This window comes from Papaver somniferum, chromosome 4 (assembly GCF_003573695.1).
Source record: "Papaver somniferum cultivar HN1 chromosome 4, ASM357369v1, whole genome shotgun sequence".
In the NCBI taxonomy this organism is placed as follows: Eukaryota; Viridiplantae; Streptophyta; class Magnoliopsida; order Ranunculales; family Papaveraceae; genus Papaver; species Papaver somniferum.
The window spans coordinates 79,671,618-79,692,033 of record NC_039361.1 but is presented as its reverse complement, the minus strand read 5'-3'; the positions used below and the strand labels follow the sequence as shown (position 1 = coordinate 79,692,033).

Below are 20,416 nucleotides of genomic sequence, written 5' to 3'. Positions count from 1 at the left end.
GGCATCTGATTCATAGCCTCCTTCTACCCTATTAACGTTTCCTCTACTTAAAAGAATTGTTTTCTGGGGTGCCCTACTATTTTCCCATTGTTGGGTTTTTTTCAGCGATTTCATTAAAAAATTCCATCGCCACATCAACAGTTTGGTTTTCAAATCCACTAGTGCATAGAGACTCAACCATGGTCGTTGTGGAATAATCTAAACCCTCATAAAGGATCTGAACTAGCCTAACCTTTTCTAAACCATGATGAGGACACTGGGATAATAAATCATTGAACCTTTCCAAATACCTATATAAAGATTCTCCATCTTGTTGTGAAAATGTGCATATTTGCGTCCTAATAGACGATGTTTTGTGCCTAGGGAAAAACTTATTGAAAAAGGCAGATGTAAGTTGTTCATATGTCTCAATCGACTCGAAGTCCAAACTATACAGCCACGACTTGTCCTTATCTTTCAGGGAAAATGAGAATAACCTAAGTTTCAATGCATCATCATCTAAGCCTCTAATTCTTAGGGTACTACAAATTTCCTCAAAATCCCTAACATGGTAATAAGGGTTTTCATTTTCTTTCCCTAAAAAGATTGGGAACATCTATAAGGTCCCAGGTTTCAGTTCATAGGGTGCCTCTGTTTCATCTAACTTAATACACGAAGGACGGGTAGTCCTAGTTGGATTCAACAAAGCTTTCAAAGTTGCCATTTCTGGCGCTATCGGAGCAACATGGATTCTCTCCTCAATCAAAGAACGTTCAAAAACAGACTCTTCAAAATCCGGACTTTCTAGATTGAGGTAATCGAGACGCTTCGCACTACTAGGTTTGTCTTTAACAAATCTACCTAGTGCGTCTCTTTTACGTTCAGGCATACAATAGAATTTTCTAAATTGGAAGGGTAAGCAAACACTGATCAAGGCCGACTCAACCAAATCAAACCTATTGATTTCTGGCAAACAAAAAGCATGATGTCTCCACTTAGATTGTTTCTAGACCAGCTTTTAATCCTTTGAACGGGAATTCGTTACAATTTAAGCAAACCCCTCTGGAATCAATCCGAGTTAACGTAAGTTGAATAGAGGCGAGGGAATCTCGGTGGAGCTTTGATACCCAAGGCCTCACCGGTATTACAAGGCGGCGCAGTCACGCATTCAACTTACAGAAACCGACACGAACTCCGAAGTATGCTTAAAAGATTAACCAATATTTTTCGAATGACTTTCCTGTTAAGCTCGTTACCCTATCGGTCTCATTCTAGTCAAAATTTTAGGCTTAGGTTCGCGTAGGTTACGTGTCCCTAAAGCAGGCAAGAAGGGAATGGTGATGAAATCCGAACCCTTATCTTGTATGGCCAGGCCTTGCCCTTTACTAGAAAAATAAATGTCTGTATTCAGTCCTCAACATATATGCATACGAAGGAGTCCAGTAACTTGCTGACAGGGGATTCGCGAGTGTTTAGAATCTTACCTCCCGTTCCAGACGGGGGATGAATCGGTTGTAGTCGACCCGGGCCACTGACTCCGATGTCTAGTGTACAAACCCAAGGTGCAGAGACAATATCGTAATTGTCCTCCTTCTCTGCAAACAATTTATATTTAAAGTACCCTTCCGTAGGGTAATAAAAAAAAATGTCCAAAAGTCCAAAAGTCCAAAAGTCCAAAAAAAATAAAGAAAAAATACAAAAATAATAAACCCTAATACAATTTTTTTTTTAAATAAAATAAACAAACCCTAAACTAAAATTGTCTAAAAAAAAATTGTCTTCTTTTCTGTTCTTTTTGCTTTAATCTTTAGCTCCAAGTCTTTATGAAATCACCAAACTCCTTGGCTCATTTTTGTTTATGATCCAGAACTTGTAGACACAAGATAAATACCCAAAAGCATAAAAAAGACAAAAATAATAAAAACAAAAAAAAATAATAAAAAATAAATAAATCTAAAACCCTAAAAACAAGTCCGCGTCGGCGGCGCCAAAAATTGATGTGATTTGTAGATAGTGGTATAAGTGGTTTGATTCTCAGACTTGTGGAGGATATTAATTATACTTAAATCCTAATATCAAATAGAAAACTCAGTAAAAATTATAGCAAACTCAATCAAAGATGATATCAACACTAAAAGAAATACTGAGGCTAAGATTCCACTATTTTCCAAGTTCAAAGTGATTAAACCAATACTTATATTTATGCAATTTTCTTGTTTAATTTGATTCTAAAATATTGCAACAAGTAGATTTTCAAAAGTAATAATTGTAAATACCAAGTATAAGCATAAAAAGTCTTAAAACTGAGCATACTCCATCAAAATAGATCACAATCACTCAAATAAAAATCATATTCAATAATATTTCAAGGAAAATATTCATATAATTATTGCAAATGAAAAGATAAAATAGAATATACCACTTTTTGTTGGAAAAATAGCTTTTTCTATCGCCTCAACAATGGGGTTTAGCTCCTCATATTAATCATGATCTCAAAATATGTGTTTTTTGCTCAAAAGATGATTAAAAGAGCGAAAAGTAATAACACAGACTGTTTGCAACAATGTATTGGTGTTGCAAAACAGCTGTTACAATGGAACTGTTACAGAAAAACTATTGCTTTGTCGCTGATTTAAGACTGCCCTGAAATAAGACTGCCCTGAACAGCTAATGTCTTCAGCTTTTAAACAGCGACACTTTTATGCGACTGTCTACCGAGGGTCAATGTTCTTCAGATGTTCTTGTTCTTCAACAGCAGCAGCAGCAGAAACAGAGTTTGGTAAAGCTCTGATTTCTTCTTCTCTGGCTCTCCTTAGGTTCCCAAACTCTCGACACCCCTTATATATGACCCAAGACATCTATTTATATCAAAACACCGATTAATCTCTCCCAAATCTTCCAAAATCTCTTTCCTTCTCTTCACGGCCAAGTTGCGACAATTTCCTGTTTTAGGATTTCTACGTGTTTCTGAGCTTTCCTTTTTATTCTAAACTCTTCCTTAGATAGATACAAATCTTTGGGAAGGTTTACAGCGTTTTAATCACTCTAAAATTCCCTAAAACAGGTCACACACGTGACTTTCCATATTTTCTTGTTGTGACAAAAATCCGTCGTTTGAGCCCATTCTAATCGATTTAAACACCCATATCAGATTCTTAGACCCATAAGGAGCCTATCCTATGAAAATCATAGGTTTAATCGACCTCAAACTCCTCCAAATCACGATCACCAAAACTGTTCTTTAACTGCACTATTTTCCCGCCAATTTTCTGGTTTTTGAATGTTGAAGATGGTTGCCCCGTATCCAGAGTAGGGGTGCGATTAACAGATGCCTGGAAATGGGATGTCCCTTAGTAATTAGGTTACCCCTTATCCAAAGTGAGAGTCCGAATAGCAAATGTCCTCCGGGTGCTTTCCGACAACTTTTCGAGCCAATTTTTTCCAAAAATGTTTATTAGCCACAAATACCTACAAATAAATAAAACACCATAATAAGTACAAAAATGAGCCCTAACAATATATAGAATCGAGACAAATCAGACACAAAAATGTGTCTATCAAAATACTAAAGAGAATGTCGGAGGAAAAGATAGCACAACGTTTTAGGTATGGAGAGAACGCTGGAGGAAATGGTAGCACAGCGTTTTAGGTACTGTAGGGTTTGAGCCATCGTGAGTGAATCATCACGCCTTCCAGTTTGTCAGCATTGATGTGATTGCAGTAATCGCCTAGGATAACATCTTCCACTAGATATGGCTCATCTTCCCTTTCTGTGGGTGAATCAGACTGAGCGGTCACTTTCCCTGTCACATCCCCAACTTGAAACGCGGTCGCCTTTATTACCAAATCTCCAATTTGAAATGGGTTTGGGCGTTGTACGGATACTTGATCCTTGGGCTTTCCGTCTTTGACTGAGACAACTTCTAAACTTTTAACAAAGCATTTAAAAGGACCAGCATCCCATTCACATCTCCTAGTGGCGGATGGGTTGTTGATTGGAGAGAGTCCCCAAGACCTATCAGAAGGAGGAGTGCTGGTTACAAAAAGGGTTGTTCGATGAGACTTACTTGGGTTCGGAACCTTCTAATGTATGCTGACGGGCTCTCTCCAGGTATAGACACCAGCAAAGGTATAGTCTTCGGGATTGGATGGCTTGTTGGAGATCCTTTCAGGTATAGACACCACCAAAGGACACACCCCTAACTTTGCTTTGTTGTCGTGTACCCATGAGCGCCCCAGAATCATATCATAGTTCGGGTAATCTTTCACATATGAAACTTACTGCGTGTTAGAGTGTCTCCTATCTTGATATCGAGGTCGGTGTACCCATAAGTGTCTCTGGACTCTCCTTCAGAATTTTTAATTGTGGTTGGGCAATGAACAACGTCCTGCTTCGAGATCTTTGCAGCTTTCAGGGCCTTGATGGTGACGATGTTGAAATCATATAATACATCAATCAGCACGTTGTCGAACTCAACATCCCTCAAGAGAGTGACGGTTAGGAGTCCTCAGTTACATCTCGCGTTTCCTAGGAAGTATTGAGGCTCAGAAGCAACTTCCTTAACTGGAAACAGACGCTTGCCTGATACGACACGGTTAAGAGCCCCAAATATGTCTTGACGCCGTGCCTTAGAGAAATACAGAATTTCACACAACCGTTCCATCATAGACTGCACAATCTTGTGAACAGAGTCCCCAGAAATCATGCAACTCCTGACAGGAAGGGGGTCTATGTTGACTCCTTCGTTTCCAAGTTGAAGTTCTCCTGCATCCACCTTCTCTTTGAAGATGCTCTTCAACTTGTTGCAGTCACTTGTTGGGTGATTGACGAACCTGTAATAATGACAGTATTTGGGATTCGCCATTTCTTCTTCCGTTGGTGGACGCCTAAGAGGAGGTATCTTGATTGCATCATCTTGAATCCATGCTTCCATTAGTTCAATGACTTCGTCTATTGGAAATGGAAAGTCTGGAGCATCCGCAGCTTCAGGAGTTTTAGCCGTGGCTTTCGGGGATGGGGTTGTCTGCGTTAGCGCTGCGCGTTTGGGTTGTTGCTCCGTTGATGGATATTTCCTTTTACCTCCTTTGCCTACCACGCTTACCGAAGGACCAGTGTTGTATTTCTTGTTGATAATACGCCTGTTCCCTCGAGTTTCGTGTGCATCCTCACCCCTAGCTGGTCTGGTTCTTTCTAAAAGCGCTGGTGCGGTTGTAGCCGATTGCTTAGCGGCTTCATGAAGTTCAAAGAACATATGAAAGAGAAGATTTTCCAGTAAATCACGATAGATGGGAACCATACCACTAATGCACGATTCTACCAATTGTTGTTCGGTCACGTTTGGATCGTGATAGTCCAAAGCTTGAATTCTGAACCTCTTGACGTAATCGTTCGGATGCTCGTTGTTTCGCTGAAACATTCTTCCCAAGTCCGAGAAAGTGATTTGCTCGGACACGAAGAAATACTTCTTGTAAAAGGCAGTGACCATCTCACACCAGTTTGATATGTTGTTTGGTGCGATGTTGTTATACCAGGTGTATGCTCTTCCAGCAAGCGATTTTGAAAATTCTTTCATGCGGAGGACGTGATTGTATTCGGGTTCTCCCAAAGATTCCAGAAAACGAGAAATGTGTTCGCGAGCGTTACCAGTACCATCATAAAGGGAAAACTGAGGAGAGGAATATCCTCTCGGTAGGGGAACTCTCTGCACATCAGGAGGATATGGAGGTTGGTGCTGGTGCAGGTCCATCGGGTTTTCCTTGCCTCGATTTTGGAGAAGTCGTTCCCATGGGCATTTAGGAGCAATACGAGCTTCTTCATCTAGGTAGGCACGTCCTGCTGAAGCACTCGCGCCAGGCGTGTTGAAGGTACTCCTTGTTAGTTATAGGGGCTGTCGTGACTCTTGTGGCAATCATTCTGTTAATGTATTGAGGAAAGTGAGTACCTCTTTCTGGGTCGAAGCCATGTCTGTCTGTGCCTTAGCGAGAATTTCTTGACTCTCCATCAAATCAAAAATGGTGATAGGGGGTTGGCCTCCTCTGATTCCTCCGACCCCTCGTCCGGACAGGGGAGTAGCAGCTGCTCTAGTGACGACTGGAGGTGTTACACTTGAAGATACGTTGGGGTTTGCGGCTGCTCTGGATCTGGTGATGGGAGGTGTTACCGAGGGAATATCTCTTACTCCGCTGGTGTTGGTGGTAGAGGACGTAGTTCCACGAGATGCATTGATCATATTGACAGGCTGTATGGTAGCGCCACTAACCGGGAAATCAACACCGAGAGTGTTGTCAGTGCTAGTTCCATCTGAATTGGTCGCCGATCCAGACCTAAGATCCACCATTTTGAATTTTGAGAAAATTGAAATGAAATTGAAATTCGATCTTGCAACCGAGAGATTAATCTCCCGCTGTGGTCGCCAGTTGTTTTGGGGTAAAAAATGATTCTGCTGTTTTTGGTAATTTAGGGTGTGTTGATGAGAAACGAGTTCAAACCCTAAACAAATGCACTGCACGGGAATGCTTTTAGGTTCGAGAAATCAATATGTAAGACTCTGGCCTAAACCAAGAAATGGTCGTTCCAGATTCAATTCGGTCACAAGGTGAAGGAGAAGGGTTGATCTTAGGGAGGGAAGCGAAGAAGATGCTGAGATTGTGAAGGTGTTGGATGTTTATGACTTGTATCAAAATGTTGAACTGGATTGCACAATGTAAGCTATCAGTTCTGGGTATTTCTGGATACTGTGATACAACACTTGGTTTTCTGTATTCTTTGGAAATAGGTCGAAGATCCTATTTATACAAGTCATTTGAGCGCAATCCTCATCTCGTAGGAAGTGGAAGAAGTTGAGTGATGTAGTAGTTGGGTCGTGTATGTGATTGTCACACAATCACGCCTTTGCCCACTTCCCTCATCATCATTAACCGTCCATGCCTCCTGACACGTTCTCGTAATGGGCGTGTTGCACGCCGCACGTTGTAAACCGCCAGACCAATACCCAAGTAAGTATCCCCCAGTTTGTGACATGTTTGATATCTCGAATGAGTGGGTCGAGTCGTAGGACCCGCCGCAAGAAATAACATACGGTGCTATCAGGTTAAATAACTAAATTATTTATGAAATTGATATTCATGAAATATCGTGTATCCTCGGTGCATGTAATGCATCGCTTTTAAGCAAGCAACTCAAAACAATCGATATGTATGAAGCATCGTTGTTTTAAAGCTTGATTGAACAAGTCGCGGATTAAGCGTCTTAAAATGGTAGCACGTCCAACCATCTTCAAGTGATCGTTTGGAAGCCGCATGGGCGGGCCACCATCTGGTCGATCACTCTCTGTGACAGAGTGGCTGACAGTAATCATTGAGGTACTTCATCGATTGCCTAATTTTAATCCAAGTCGTCCAACCAAGCTGGCAAAGTTGGATGGACGAGATGATTTATGGCACATTTTCACTGTCGTTGATGGATTTTAGGGTTTTTTAGAGATGTCCCAGCATACCTCTTTCGCTTGATCGAATCCAAGCATTGGCGTGCATGCCTTCACCTCTCTGTCACACAAAGATTCGCTCTAAGCCACTCAATTTGACCAGCAAAGATGAGTGGTCGTGATCGATTTACGACAGAAATATATTATCGCAAAGGGTTTAAAGGCCGTGTGGCATGCCACCTTTGGGGCGTGAGTTTCGAGGCTCCAGTACCTAATCTGCATAGGCCGACCGGTCACACGCAAAGGTGGGCCCACGGCGATCACGTCGACATCCTTGGGACCTCTTGAGTCTATATCTACACCCTCCGTTTAGGCTGGCGAAGATGGATGGACGCTATCGAACTACGACAGATGTGCATTGCCGCAAACCCTAATTAGGGTTTTGAAACAGTTACGCACACGTGACTTTGGCCAAACGGTTTGGCAAGCCGTGCTTCTCCTTTGGGGATATCGATCATGTGGGTCCCATGTTGGGATGACGGTGAACATATGTGCCCCTTCCTGATGGTCATAAATGCGATCTATGCCATCCAAATAGGCTGGCTAAGTTGGATGGTTGTGGTCGATTTAAGACATTAGTGGAATTTACGCGAACCTTAGAAGCATCACGCCTGCCATGGTTTGAGCAATCATTTCATTTCTCCATGGCCTTGCCGTGAGAAAACTAATCGGGTGAGGGAGAAGTGGGCCCGCCAACGTGTGCGTTAACGCTTACCTAATCATTCATGGGTGAATCCGTCCAACCAGGCCGGCGAAGTTGGACGGTCGTGATCGTTTTAAGACTTCCTTGAACAACCTATGTTCGACCGAATCTCTACAAAGCAGCACGGCCACCCAACTTAGGGTTGGCGTTTGAAGGTGTCAGGAGATGCTCGTCTTATGTCCGACCGGCTAGGGCGTAAGTGGGCCCGCCGGTGGTCATCACGACAATTACGTATTCTTGTCAGGGTTTGGCTAGGCTTGTTAAATTGTGCGGCCAACTTGTGTGGCCGCGATCGTTCTGAGACTGATATGGACAGTTTAGATTTCCCTTAAGAAAATTAAGCATGCTTGACCGGGCTAACCAAAGCGCGTCGATGTGAGACTCTCTCTGTCAGAGAGTGATGTAGCATGTGTGGGTATTTCATGCACATCTCTATACTGGCACTTCGGGAGATTCATGTTACTCTGATGAGAGTGAACACTCAATCGTCAAGTCATGTCAATAATGAGAGTTCGGCTGAGAACATAGCACGGAAAATACTAGGCAAATAATGTATTAACTAATAATGCTGGCATAGAGTAGCATTCACATGATATTTGGGATTGCTACTATGCGCACCACTCTGAATGAATTTCATATATATACTGAGTTGTCCAATACATGTATAAGTAAAGAGGTTTGAGCACTCTTTACCTTCAAACGACATCTATTCCTTTGCAGGATGACATCGCTAAATATAGGGTTTTACGTTTTTGACCCTGAACTAAAAACCACCATCACCACATGGTTAATTGTTCTAAACTCTCATTTTAATCATTGAAACATTCTTAGAAGATGACAATAGCTGTCTTACTCAAACTATTAGCTTCAAAGCAATTTTCAAGTGATCGAAAGATCAGTACGAAACATTCCGAGTCTACATCAAATGACTGTCTCATACAAATCATGTAAGATGTTACCAGGCGATTTTCACATGATCATCTTTTGACTTTCGTCAAGAATATAAGATGAACTTGGTTAAGGGAAAGCTTACCAACACATATTTCGAGAAATATGTAAGCGAGTTAAACTCAGCTCGGAATATCAAATGTGTATAATCGAAGTCTATATATCTATACGACTTTTGTATCAAATAGGAGATAGAGTAGATAGACTTTTGAGTGATAGATGAGATCAGGTATCCACGTACCTTTTGTTGATGAAGTTCCACAAGCTCCCCTTAGTAGTTCTCCGTCTTCAATCGATGAACGCACTGAAGTCTAATGCTCAACTATACTTACTATCCTAATCCGAGACTTAGCTATAAGTAGACTAGAAATCAAAACTTATAGTTTTGGCAACTAAACTTGACAACAAGCTTGAGATAGCAATGCTTGCGTGTTCGACCGAGCAGTGCTCTAACAATCTCCCCCTTTGTCAATTTTAGTGACAAAATTATCAATATATATGGATTAAAAAATAAATAAACTTTGTAGCTTCTCATCCAAATGCTTGATTTCCTTGGTTCTTCAACATTACTCGAAATATTCATCACTTCCAAGTACTCCAGTGATTCTGAATGTGTTCAACTCAACATCATAGTTGTTGAATATCGTAGATATAACAATAAGAAAACTATTGTTCTCAATTATTGTTATACAATGTCATAGTATTATTACACATCATCAAAGTCCAATTGTATCACAACTTTGAAAACAATACTATGGTGATATTTATCACTCCCCCTTAGTCAATACTTAATCTCACATGAATACCACCCCCCTTACATAATGATCCATAAACCATATGTATTTGTAGTGTGAACTACATATTAATTCTCCCCCTTTTTGTCAATATAAATTGGCGAAGGTACGAAAACTAGTGGGATTATAATGAAATTCTCCTAGAGATTCTTCGTGACTAAAACAAAACATATCAACTTTATTTAGATGCAATCATATAGTCGAAACTAAATGCATTCATCAAGGAGTTTATAGAGATACAAGAAAACTCCTACAATATTCCACAACCGCACTCCCCACAAAGATTTGGCAATTAAGCACAGTTCAATTAAGAACTCTCCCCCATAAAATTTCATTCCTGAAAGAACAACAAGAGCGACCTTACTTTTACAAGAAAAGAAGGATTTATTTGGACATTAACAAATTACATGAGACATGAATTTGTATCCATAAAACTCAATTAAATTAACCACAAGAGAACCCATGATTAATTTAATCGGAAATTCTCAACATAAGAGAACTTACGGAGTCGCACAATACATTCACATAGAAGTGGATCAGGGAAGATCAATACTGCTGAATATTCAAAGATTCATTCTATATTTTATCAATATTTGCATAATGATATCATATAGTTAATCTTTGTAATCAAAAGTTCATCCTATCTTCCATCAATATTTGCATAATAACACAATAGGCTTAACTTTTGACATGTATGGGACAATCATAGTTCACGGACGCAAACACACATATCCCATAATAATTTTTGCAATATATGAAACCAATAAAGATTAATACTGCAAAATCATCTTCCAAATAAACTTTAGAATTTAAATAAATAAATCTAAAAACATTGCAAGATGAAAATCGTTGGCAATATCTTCCAAACCCTAGTTATCCTTCTTAAAACACAAGAATAAATTCTCAAAGAAGTTTCCTAGACATTACGACCTTTGAAAAATTATTTATCGTCCCCGACTCTTTGTCGTCAACAACCATTGGAACGTAAGGTTCATGAAGAAAGGAGTCAATTCCAACAAACCTTCTCGACTGATGTCGAACCAGGGCCTTCTGAATTTCAAGAGTCATAAAAACAATAGACTTTATTTGCAGTATCTACTTTCTTGTTTCCTTCAACTCTTGAATAACACCATAAAGCTCTTTCCTTCATGATTGATGGCTTAACAATCATATTAACATCTTTAATTTCCATCATAATGCTTGGAGTCTCCATAAAAGTATGAGATTGTGAGAGGAATTCACAAATCAGGCTCAACAAGCAATCTTGTGATAGAAAGAGTTTTTCAGAGAAGTAAAAAAGGAATGTAGGGTTACGGAACCTTTATACAAAAGAAGATTCACGTATGCACAATTCTCAACCCTAAAGAAGGCATAATTGTCGATTTTAACCCTCTTTTATTGATCAAATAGGGAAAGCCCTTTCAATATCAATCAGATATGAAAACATGGAAAATTTCCAAACAGGCGAAGAACAAAAAGAAAAAGAAAAACAAAACAATTTTTTTTTTCTTAAAGCCTAAAGTTTGCAATCTCTTGTCTCTTTTGAACCAGGCACTTGAGACAAGATACACCAACAACATAATTAAGTTGTGCCGGGGTGAACAATAATCTGACCACCATAACCTTCTTGTATGGAATTCTTAGAACAGTGTTTCACAGACTGTTTAGACCATATTTATTTCCTCTAGTGGTCTAATATTTTCTTTGTAAATTAACTTCTTCGGAGAAGAGATGAGTTTACATACCTTATACGACTTCTGAATAAGTTTGAGCTTGTTTGATAATCGATTTGCTCCCCGTTGAAGTTTCATGACCAGTAAAAGTACAATAACAACATGTCAATGTAGAGGACGGTTCAGACACCATAGCTGAGCATGTTGCTAAATAAAATGAGGTACCTTAAATATGTGAAATAGAATTTTCAGCAGACGGGGAATAATCCATTTTATCCTCCATAGTGGTAGACGAAGTTTTTCCAGGAAGAATATCAAGATTGATGTACGTATTGCTACAATTATCAAAATCAATATTTTCACTAAGGAGTGCAACACTTGGTTTTTCATCTTCATCTGAATCATAGTGATCAGACATCTCATCAAGAGTCGCAGCAAGACCTTTGTTCCCAATGTATTTTCTACGATTTGGACATTCATTAGCAAAATGACCAAAACCTTTACACTTGAAGCACTGTGGCATATCCTAATCATTAGTGTCGACAATATCTCTGTTTTTAGGAGGGGCACGGTCGTAAGGTTTGACTGATGACCTGGGTTTATCTTTGATGAACCGTTTAGTTCTCTTCAATAGAAGATCTCTAAACTGTCTAGTGATCAGTGAAACTGAATTGTCAAGATCTTTATCTGATGAATCAATCTCAATGATCAACTTCAGAGTGGCCAACACTTTTACTTTTATCAAGTAATTTAGTGTTCTTTTGTGCTTTGAAATAATATCATTCCCAGATTTGGATGTATGTTCATGATCAAAGATCTTTAACTTCCCAACCAGCATATTTATGGATACAGTATTAAGGTTATTTCCTTCAACGATGGCATGTTCTTAGAATCGTATTTGGCTGGCAACGATCTGAGAATTTTCATCACAATGTCCTTTTCAGGAATATTCTTACCCAATGCAAAAGATGCATTAACAATTTCATACACTTTGTGATTAAACTCATCAAAAGAATCTTCATCATCCATACGAAGGTTTTCCCAATCAGAATTTAGGTTTTGAATCCTAGCTTCCTTTTCAGAGGTATTCCCTCCGAATCCAGTTTCTAATATATCCCACACATCTTTAGACCAAGTGCACGTAATAACATGGTGCTGAAGATTTGGGGTAATGGCATGGATGATAGCATTTAAACCTTCAGAATTTTGCTTTGCAGCGAGAATCTCGTTAGGTTCATATCTACCAATATCCTTTGCAATAGAGACACCGTATACTGTAAACATTGGAGGATCATAGCCATTAACATTATAAACCCATGATTGAAAATCACGCGCTTGAAGAAAGGCACACATAGCAATTTTCCACCATAAGTAATTTGAGCCATCGAAGACTGGTGGTACGTTACTGAGATAACATTTCTGTCAATAGAGTCAGATCGCTACAAACACAGACTTATAAGGTCTTAAACGTGTTTTCCTGCTCTGATACTAATTGAAAAGGCGGGGGTCTAACGACCTCACCTAATATTTTATTTAGGAAATATGTATGGACAAACTCCAATATAATTCCAAGAAAATCAACTAGAAAGTCAGACTCAATCAATGGAAATATGTCTAAGAGTTTTATCTCAATTTCTCAAATCAATCTGCAATCAAACAAATATAAATCAGTGAGCCGGATTAATATGAGAAATAACTTGGATGATACCAAAGACCAATATCCAAGTGTCAGTCAATTCGATATCAACAACCAAAGGCTGGATTATCTAATTGATTGAACTATGCACAACCTGTGATATTTCAATTATATAAAAAAATATAATGCGGAAAAGAAATAACACATATACCAGAAATTTTGTTAACGAGGAAACTGCAAATGCAGAAAAACCCCGGGACCTAGTCCAGATTTGAACACCACACTATATTAATCCGCTACAGACACTAGCATACTATAAGTTAACTTCGGACTAGAATGTAGTTGAGACCTAACCAATCTTATACTGATCAAGGTACGGTCGCGTTCCTTACGTCTTTGAATCCCAGCAGGACTCTACGCACTTGATTCCCTTAGCTAATCTCACCCACAACTAAGAGCTTCTACGACCCAAAGTCGAAGACTTGATAAACCAATATGTCTCACACAAAAAAGTCTATTGAATAGATAAATCTGTCTCCCACAGAAATACCTATGAGTTTTGTTCCGTCTTTTGATAAATCAAGGTGAACATGAACCAATTGATACACTGGACTTGTATTCCCGAAGAACAACCTAGTAATATCAATCACCTCACAGTAATCTTAATCGTATGGTAGCGAAACAAGATATTGTGGAATCACAAACGATGAGACGCAGATGTTTTTGACTACTTTTTATCTTGCCTATAGGAGATTAAATCTCGAAAAAATCTCAGAGAATATATTACTCAATACTATAGGAAACAACAAGATTAAAACACGCAACTACAGAGAAAATAATTGGGTCTGGATTCATAATCCCAATGAAGTCTTCAAGTCGTTAACCTACAGGGTTTTGGAAAAACCTAAGGTTAAGGAGAATCGACTCTAGTCGCAACTAGTATCATGCAGGACATGTGGGGATTAGGTTTCCCAGTTGCTAGGGTTCTCCCTTATATAGTTTTAAAATCAGGATTTGCAATTAATGCTACCTTGGTAACAAAGCATTCAATATTCACCGTTAGATGGAAACCTGATTAGACTCAAGCTAATATCTTTCAACCGTTAGATCGAACTTAGCTTGTTACACACAAATGTAAAGTGACTTCATTTAGATACGAGTAATAGTACATAAATGTGTGCACCTTGTTGGCTAAAAAATAGTTAACCGAAGCTAGCCATATGAACACTTTCATATCAACCTTATTCATCTTAACCATAACTAGTTCATATGACTCAAATGAAACTAGTTCTAGAGTTTCTCAATTTTTTATATTCCCATAGAAGTGTACAAGATACAATTGAATCAAAATCGATTTTGATTCACTCGAATCAATTCATGAACATTATGGCCATGGTTTGCAAAATATTTCATTTTAGGTTTGTGAATCAAATCGTTTTTGTGTAGTTACATAAGATTTCCCTACAATTGAACAACTCTCTAAGTAGTTCATTTGAGTCATTTGAACCAGTTATGATGAAGAAGAGAATGGTTGATATGAAAGTGCTCATATGGCTAACCATTTGGTTAATTAATGTTGAACCAACAAATGTACATGGTACGGTTACACAAACCTAAAATCGTACATTTCATTTGTGTGTAACAAGCTAGGTTTTTCGATCTAACGGTTGAAAGATATTAGCTTGAATCTAAATAAGGTTTTCATCTAACGGTGAATATTGAATGCTTTGTTACCAAGCTAACATTGATTGCAAACCCTGATTTGAAAGAATATATAACAGAGAACTCTAGCAACTGGGAAATCTAATCCCCACACCTTCTGTGTGATACTAGTTGCATAGCTAGAGTCGATTATCCTTTAACCTTTGGTTTCTTCTTCTAAACCAGGTTAACGACTTAAAGACTTCATTGGGATTGTGAAGCCATACCGATACTACTTTCTCGTAGTTGTGTGATCTGATCTTGCATATTCTATCGTACGAGTACAATCGCAAAGATTGGATTGAGATTAATATCTCTGATAGACAAGATATAAAAGTAATCACAAACATCGTCGTCTCATCGTTTTTGATTCCACAATATCTTCTTTCGCCGCGTCGATTAAGATTATTGTGAGGTGATTGATAATATTAAGCTGTTATTCGGGAATATAAGTCTGGTTTATCAATTGGTTCCTGTTCACCTTGATTTATCAAAAGACAGAACAAAACTCGTAGGTATTTCTGTGGGAGACATATTTATCTATCAATATAGACTTTTCTATGTGATACAGATTTGTTTATTAAAGTCTTCGACTTTGGGTCGTAGCAACTCTAAGTTGTGGGTGAGATCAGCTAAAGGAATCAAGTGCGTAGTATCCTGCTTGGATCAGAGACGTAGGGAGCATAAATGTACCTTGGATCAGTGTGAGATTGCTTGGGGTTCAACTACAGTCCAGACCGAATTTAGTTTGAAGTAGGCTAGTGTCTGTAGCGACTTAATACAGTGTGTTTTCAATCTGGACTAGGTTCCGAGGTTTTTCTGCATTTGCGGTTTCCTCGTTAACAAAATTCTGGTGTCTGTGTTATTTCTATTTCCGCATTATATTTTTTATCTTTATAATTGAAATATCACAGGTTATGCGTTAGGTTCAATCAATTAGAATATCCAACCTTTGGTTGTTGATTTAAATTGATTGACACTTGAATATTGGTCTTTGGTACCATCCAAGTTATCTCTCTAGTATTTGATAAAGACTTGCAGATTTCTATTTGCTTGAGTATAGATCAAATCGAGAGATTGAGATATTAACTCTTTGATATACTTTTATCTAGATTGAGTCTGACTGTCTAGTTGATTCTCTAGAAAGTATATTGGAGTTTGTCCATACAGATTTCTAAGCGAAATATTGGTTGTGGTTGTTAGACCCCAGCTTTTTCAATTGGTATCAGATGAGGCAAACACGTTTAAAGACCTTACAAGTCTGTGTTTGTAGCGATCTGACTCTATGGACGGAAATGCTATCTCAATAAATGCGCCACCAGATCCAGGGATTACAAAATTCTCTTCCATGTCCGAAATAATTAAATCTATAAAATAAATTCTATGTAAGCCGCCACATGGCTTAAAATCCCTCAAAGTGTTTTCAGGAATTGAAAAGGATCTTGAAAGCCTAACGTATGATGTTGATTTAGTTCTCCAGAAAGAACAAAAGTCTCTTGATAGGCTAAATCAAGTTATGATGAATAATGTTCATGTCAATGTTGATATTGATTTATTAATCAGTGAGAGCAGTGCTCCTCTTCTGTATTCGTTTAGTTGTAATAAACTAGATAAGCTACATGAAGAATTTAAATCTCAATTAAATGAGAAATCAACCTCAATGCATGAACGGTTTCATGAACTAATTCCTGATACTTCTTATCATGATAGTAATGTTGTCATCACTCTCTCTTGAAGAATCCAGGATGTCTTCCTTTACCAAAAGAGTTTCCCTCTGTAATACAAAAAAATATCCACATGAAAGATGGAAAAGGAGAAATCAGAGTTTCAATGATTCTTTAGTTCTGATAATGGTCTTTGATAATCCTATAAAAATTGTGTTCTGGAATGATCTCAATATTCCAAGATGTAAGAGATGTTGGATCGAAACTCTCTCATGGTGTCATGTTGTGAAAAATTGATTTTTTACAAAAATCACTCAATTACAAATGGACGTTGATCTATTGCTCCTTATTTGTAACAAACGAGTCCTTGTCTTGCACACGAGCAGTTCACATACGCTGAACCATAACCGTCTCACGTACGAATCCAGTTTTCGAACGTGTCAAATGGTTCACTCAACACTTAAAAGATAAAAAGAATCTCTTTGGTTCTTTCACCCCTCTTCTTCTTCTCTACAGTTCGCAAATACAAGAAGAAACCGATCAGTCCTCATACCTTTATCATCTTGATTCTCAACCAAATCAATGCTGGTTTGTTCCAGTGGTTCCAGAATTAGTTCCTGAACGTTGGGTCAAAAATCATTCGTGTGTTTGAAGTACAAGTGGTAATTTTCCATTAACCAGTTCGTGTACCAATTAAGTTTTTTTTCTTTTCTATCGTATCTTTGTTCAAAAATGGCTCCTAGGAAAAAGTTATGCCGTGGTGAAGGTTCAAGTTCTCAACCGAATCGAAACATAGATAGTGATAATGAGTTTTAAAATGATGAAATTGGTTTAGACGTTTTACAACCTTTTTATTACCCTGCTCTACAAATTAGCTTTACTAGTCTTCTTGCTAGGGATAAATATGTCAAGTTCCTTAAAGGGAAGTTTTTTATAGAGAGGGTTTATGATCGAACTGTTAACGAACCTGAATTTCATCAGTTTATGAACCAGCATGAGTGGGTTTATGTTCATGATGGTCTTGGGTCTTCATATCCTGAAATAACTTGCCAGTTTTATGATAACCTGCATGCTGCTAACAAAGTCAATTGTTGCTTCAAGGTAATGGTTGGAGGGATAACATTTGAGGTAAATCGTGAAGTGATTGCATATTTGCTGAACTTATCACTTGATCGCACATTTGTGATTCCTCAACCTGAGAATCTCATACCAACTCGGGCTCAGTTATCCGAATTGCTTTTAAATAGAAGCGAATCATGGTCAGGAGGCAAGTTATCTGTTGACAACATCAGCTTTCATCTGAAGGTCTTCAGCAAACTGGCAGTTGCAAATCTGATTCCAAGCACACTTGATAAGAATCTCTGGAGTAAAACCCTAGCTGAGATGGTTTGTTATCTTATCTCAGGCGAAGAGATTTATTTCTGCGGTCTGATTATTCGTCAGATGATTCATATGGTCTCACAGAAAAAGAATCTTGGGTTTCCTTATATTATCATTAGAATATGCAGTCAATTTCGGGTTAAACCAATTGTTACCTGCACTGGTTATGCTTCTCCTCTATCTCAGACTGACATAAACAAGATGAAGAAGCCAACCTCCTCTGAAGACAATCTTCTTAATGAAAGAATTGAGTGCCTTCAGGAACAACTAATCTACGTGTTGGGAATTCATCCTGAAGTAACTGAACGTGTGTGTAAGATTGCTGAGAAATATAATCGCAATCAAGCTTAGTTCTTTTATTATCTGATAAACTTCTTATGTTGAACTTCTGTTGTTATGCTTATGATAACGTTTATGTTTAGCCTTGAATGTTTTTTAAAAAAATGAAAATTGCTACATATGATAGTGGCATGAGAAGTACAGATAAACCTTATCAAAAGTAAAGTCTTTTGTAAGTCGATATTCACGTATTGATAAAAGAATGAATGGATTTTTGACAAATACAAAAGTTAAGACTATTATGTAAATTATTGATGGAAGATAGGTTAAAATATTTTGTTTACAAGGATTAATGTTTATTATATATCATTGTGAAAATAGTGATGGAAAATAGAATGAATCCTTGTGTATTCCGCAGTATTGATCTTCCCTGATCCATAATCTTTTATGTATTATTGTGAGGCTCCGTAAGTTTTCTTATGTTGAGCACTATCGACTGAGTTGATTATATTTTTATGATTAACTTAGTTTTTGCTCCGTGAGAATCCTTAAATATTGAGCATGACCAATTGTGATCATACTTGTGTGGTCAATTTAGTTGTTGCTCCGTAAGTTCTCTTATGTCGAGCATATCCAATCAAAATCATCACTTTTTATGGTTAATTTGTTTGTGTATTCCGATTAGATTAACTATGGGTTCTCTTGTGATTAATCTAATTGAGTTTTTTTGAGTCTCCGTAAGTTCACTTATGTTGAGTACTTCCAATTAAATCAATCATAGGTTCTTTTTTGGTTAATTTAATTGAGTATTTTTGGATTCAAATTCATACTCGTGTGGGATTTGTTATATCCAAAGAAATCCTTCTTTTCTTTCGAAATTAAGGTCGCTCTTGTTGTTATTTCGAGAATGACATCAAATGGGGGAGAGTTCTTTTGAACTTGTACTTAATTGCCAAATCTTTGTGGGGAGTGCGGCTGTGGAATATTATAGGGGTTATCTTGTATCTTTATAAACTCCTTGATGAAAGCATTTAGCTTCGGCTTTATGATTGCATCCAAACAAGTTGATATGTGCTTCCTTTGTTCATGAAATGTATCTTACAGAAATTTCATTAGGATCTCGTTCTTGTACCTTTGCGAATTTTATTGACAAAAAGGGGGAATATGTAGTTCACACTACAAATACATATGGTTTTTAGGATCATCATGTAAGGGGGAGTGGTTTCCATGTGAACTTGGTTAAAGCGAACCTAGTCCGCGAACTTGAGTTAGGTTATATCTAAAGACGATTGTTTGTGAACTCATGTTTATATAAACTAAGGAATGCAAGTTTGTAAACCGTGGCTATAAAGTTCATAAACCGATTCGAGTGAATCAAATCGTTTTTGCTTCGATTGTGTCTTGTGTAGATACATAAGATTTCCTTGCAATTGAACAACTCTCTAACTAGTTCATTTGAGTCATTTGAACTAGTTATGGTGAAGAATAGATTGGTTGATATGAAAGTGCTCATATGGTTAACCATTTGGTAAACTACTGTTGAACCAACAAAAGTACATGTTTGGGTACGGTTACAAAAACCTAAAATCGTACATTTCATTTGTGTGTAACAAGCTAGGTTTTTCGATCTAACGGTTGAAAGATATTATCTTGAATCTAAATCAGGTTTTCATCTAACGGTGAATATTGAATGCTTGTTACCAAGCTAACATTGATTGCAAACCATGATTTGAAAGACTATATAAAGGAGAACTCTAGCAACTGGGAAACCTAATCCCCATACCTTCTGTGTGATACTAGTTGCATAGCTATAGTCGATTCTCTTTTAACCTTTGGTTTCTTCTTCTAAACCAGGTTAACGACTTAAAGACTTCATTGGGATTGTGAAGCCAGACCGATACTACTTTATCGTAGTTGTGTGATCCGATCTTGCATATTCTATCGTACGAGTACAATCTCAAAGATTGGCTTGAGATTAATATCTCCGATAGGCAAGATATAAAAGTAATCACAAACATCTTCGTCTCATCGTTTGTGATTCCACAATATCTTCTTTCACCGCGTCGATTAAGATTATTGTGAGGTGATTGATAATACTAAGCTGTTCTTAGGAAATATAAGTATGGTTTATCAATTGGTTCATGTTCACCTTGATTTATCAAAAGACGAACAAAA

The 20,416-nt window shown here is 37.9% G+C and overlaps 1 pseudogene; it reads left to right on the top strand.

Moving 5' to 3' along the window:
* The first annotated feature begins 239 nt into the window (after positions 1-239).
* Positions 240-339, top strand: LOC113276686 (annotated as a pseudogene).
* The last annotated feature ends 20,077 nt before the right edge of the window (positions 340-20,416 follow it).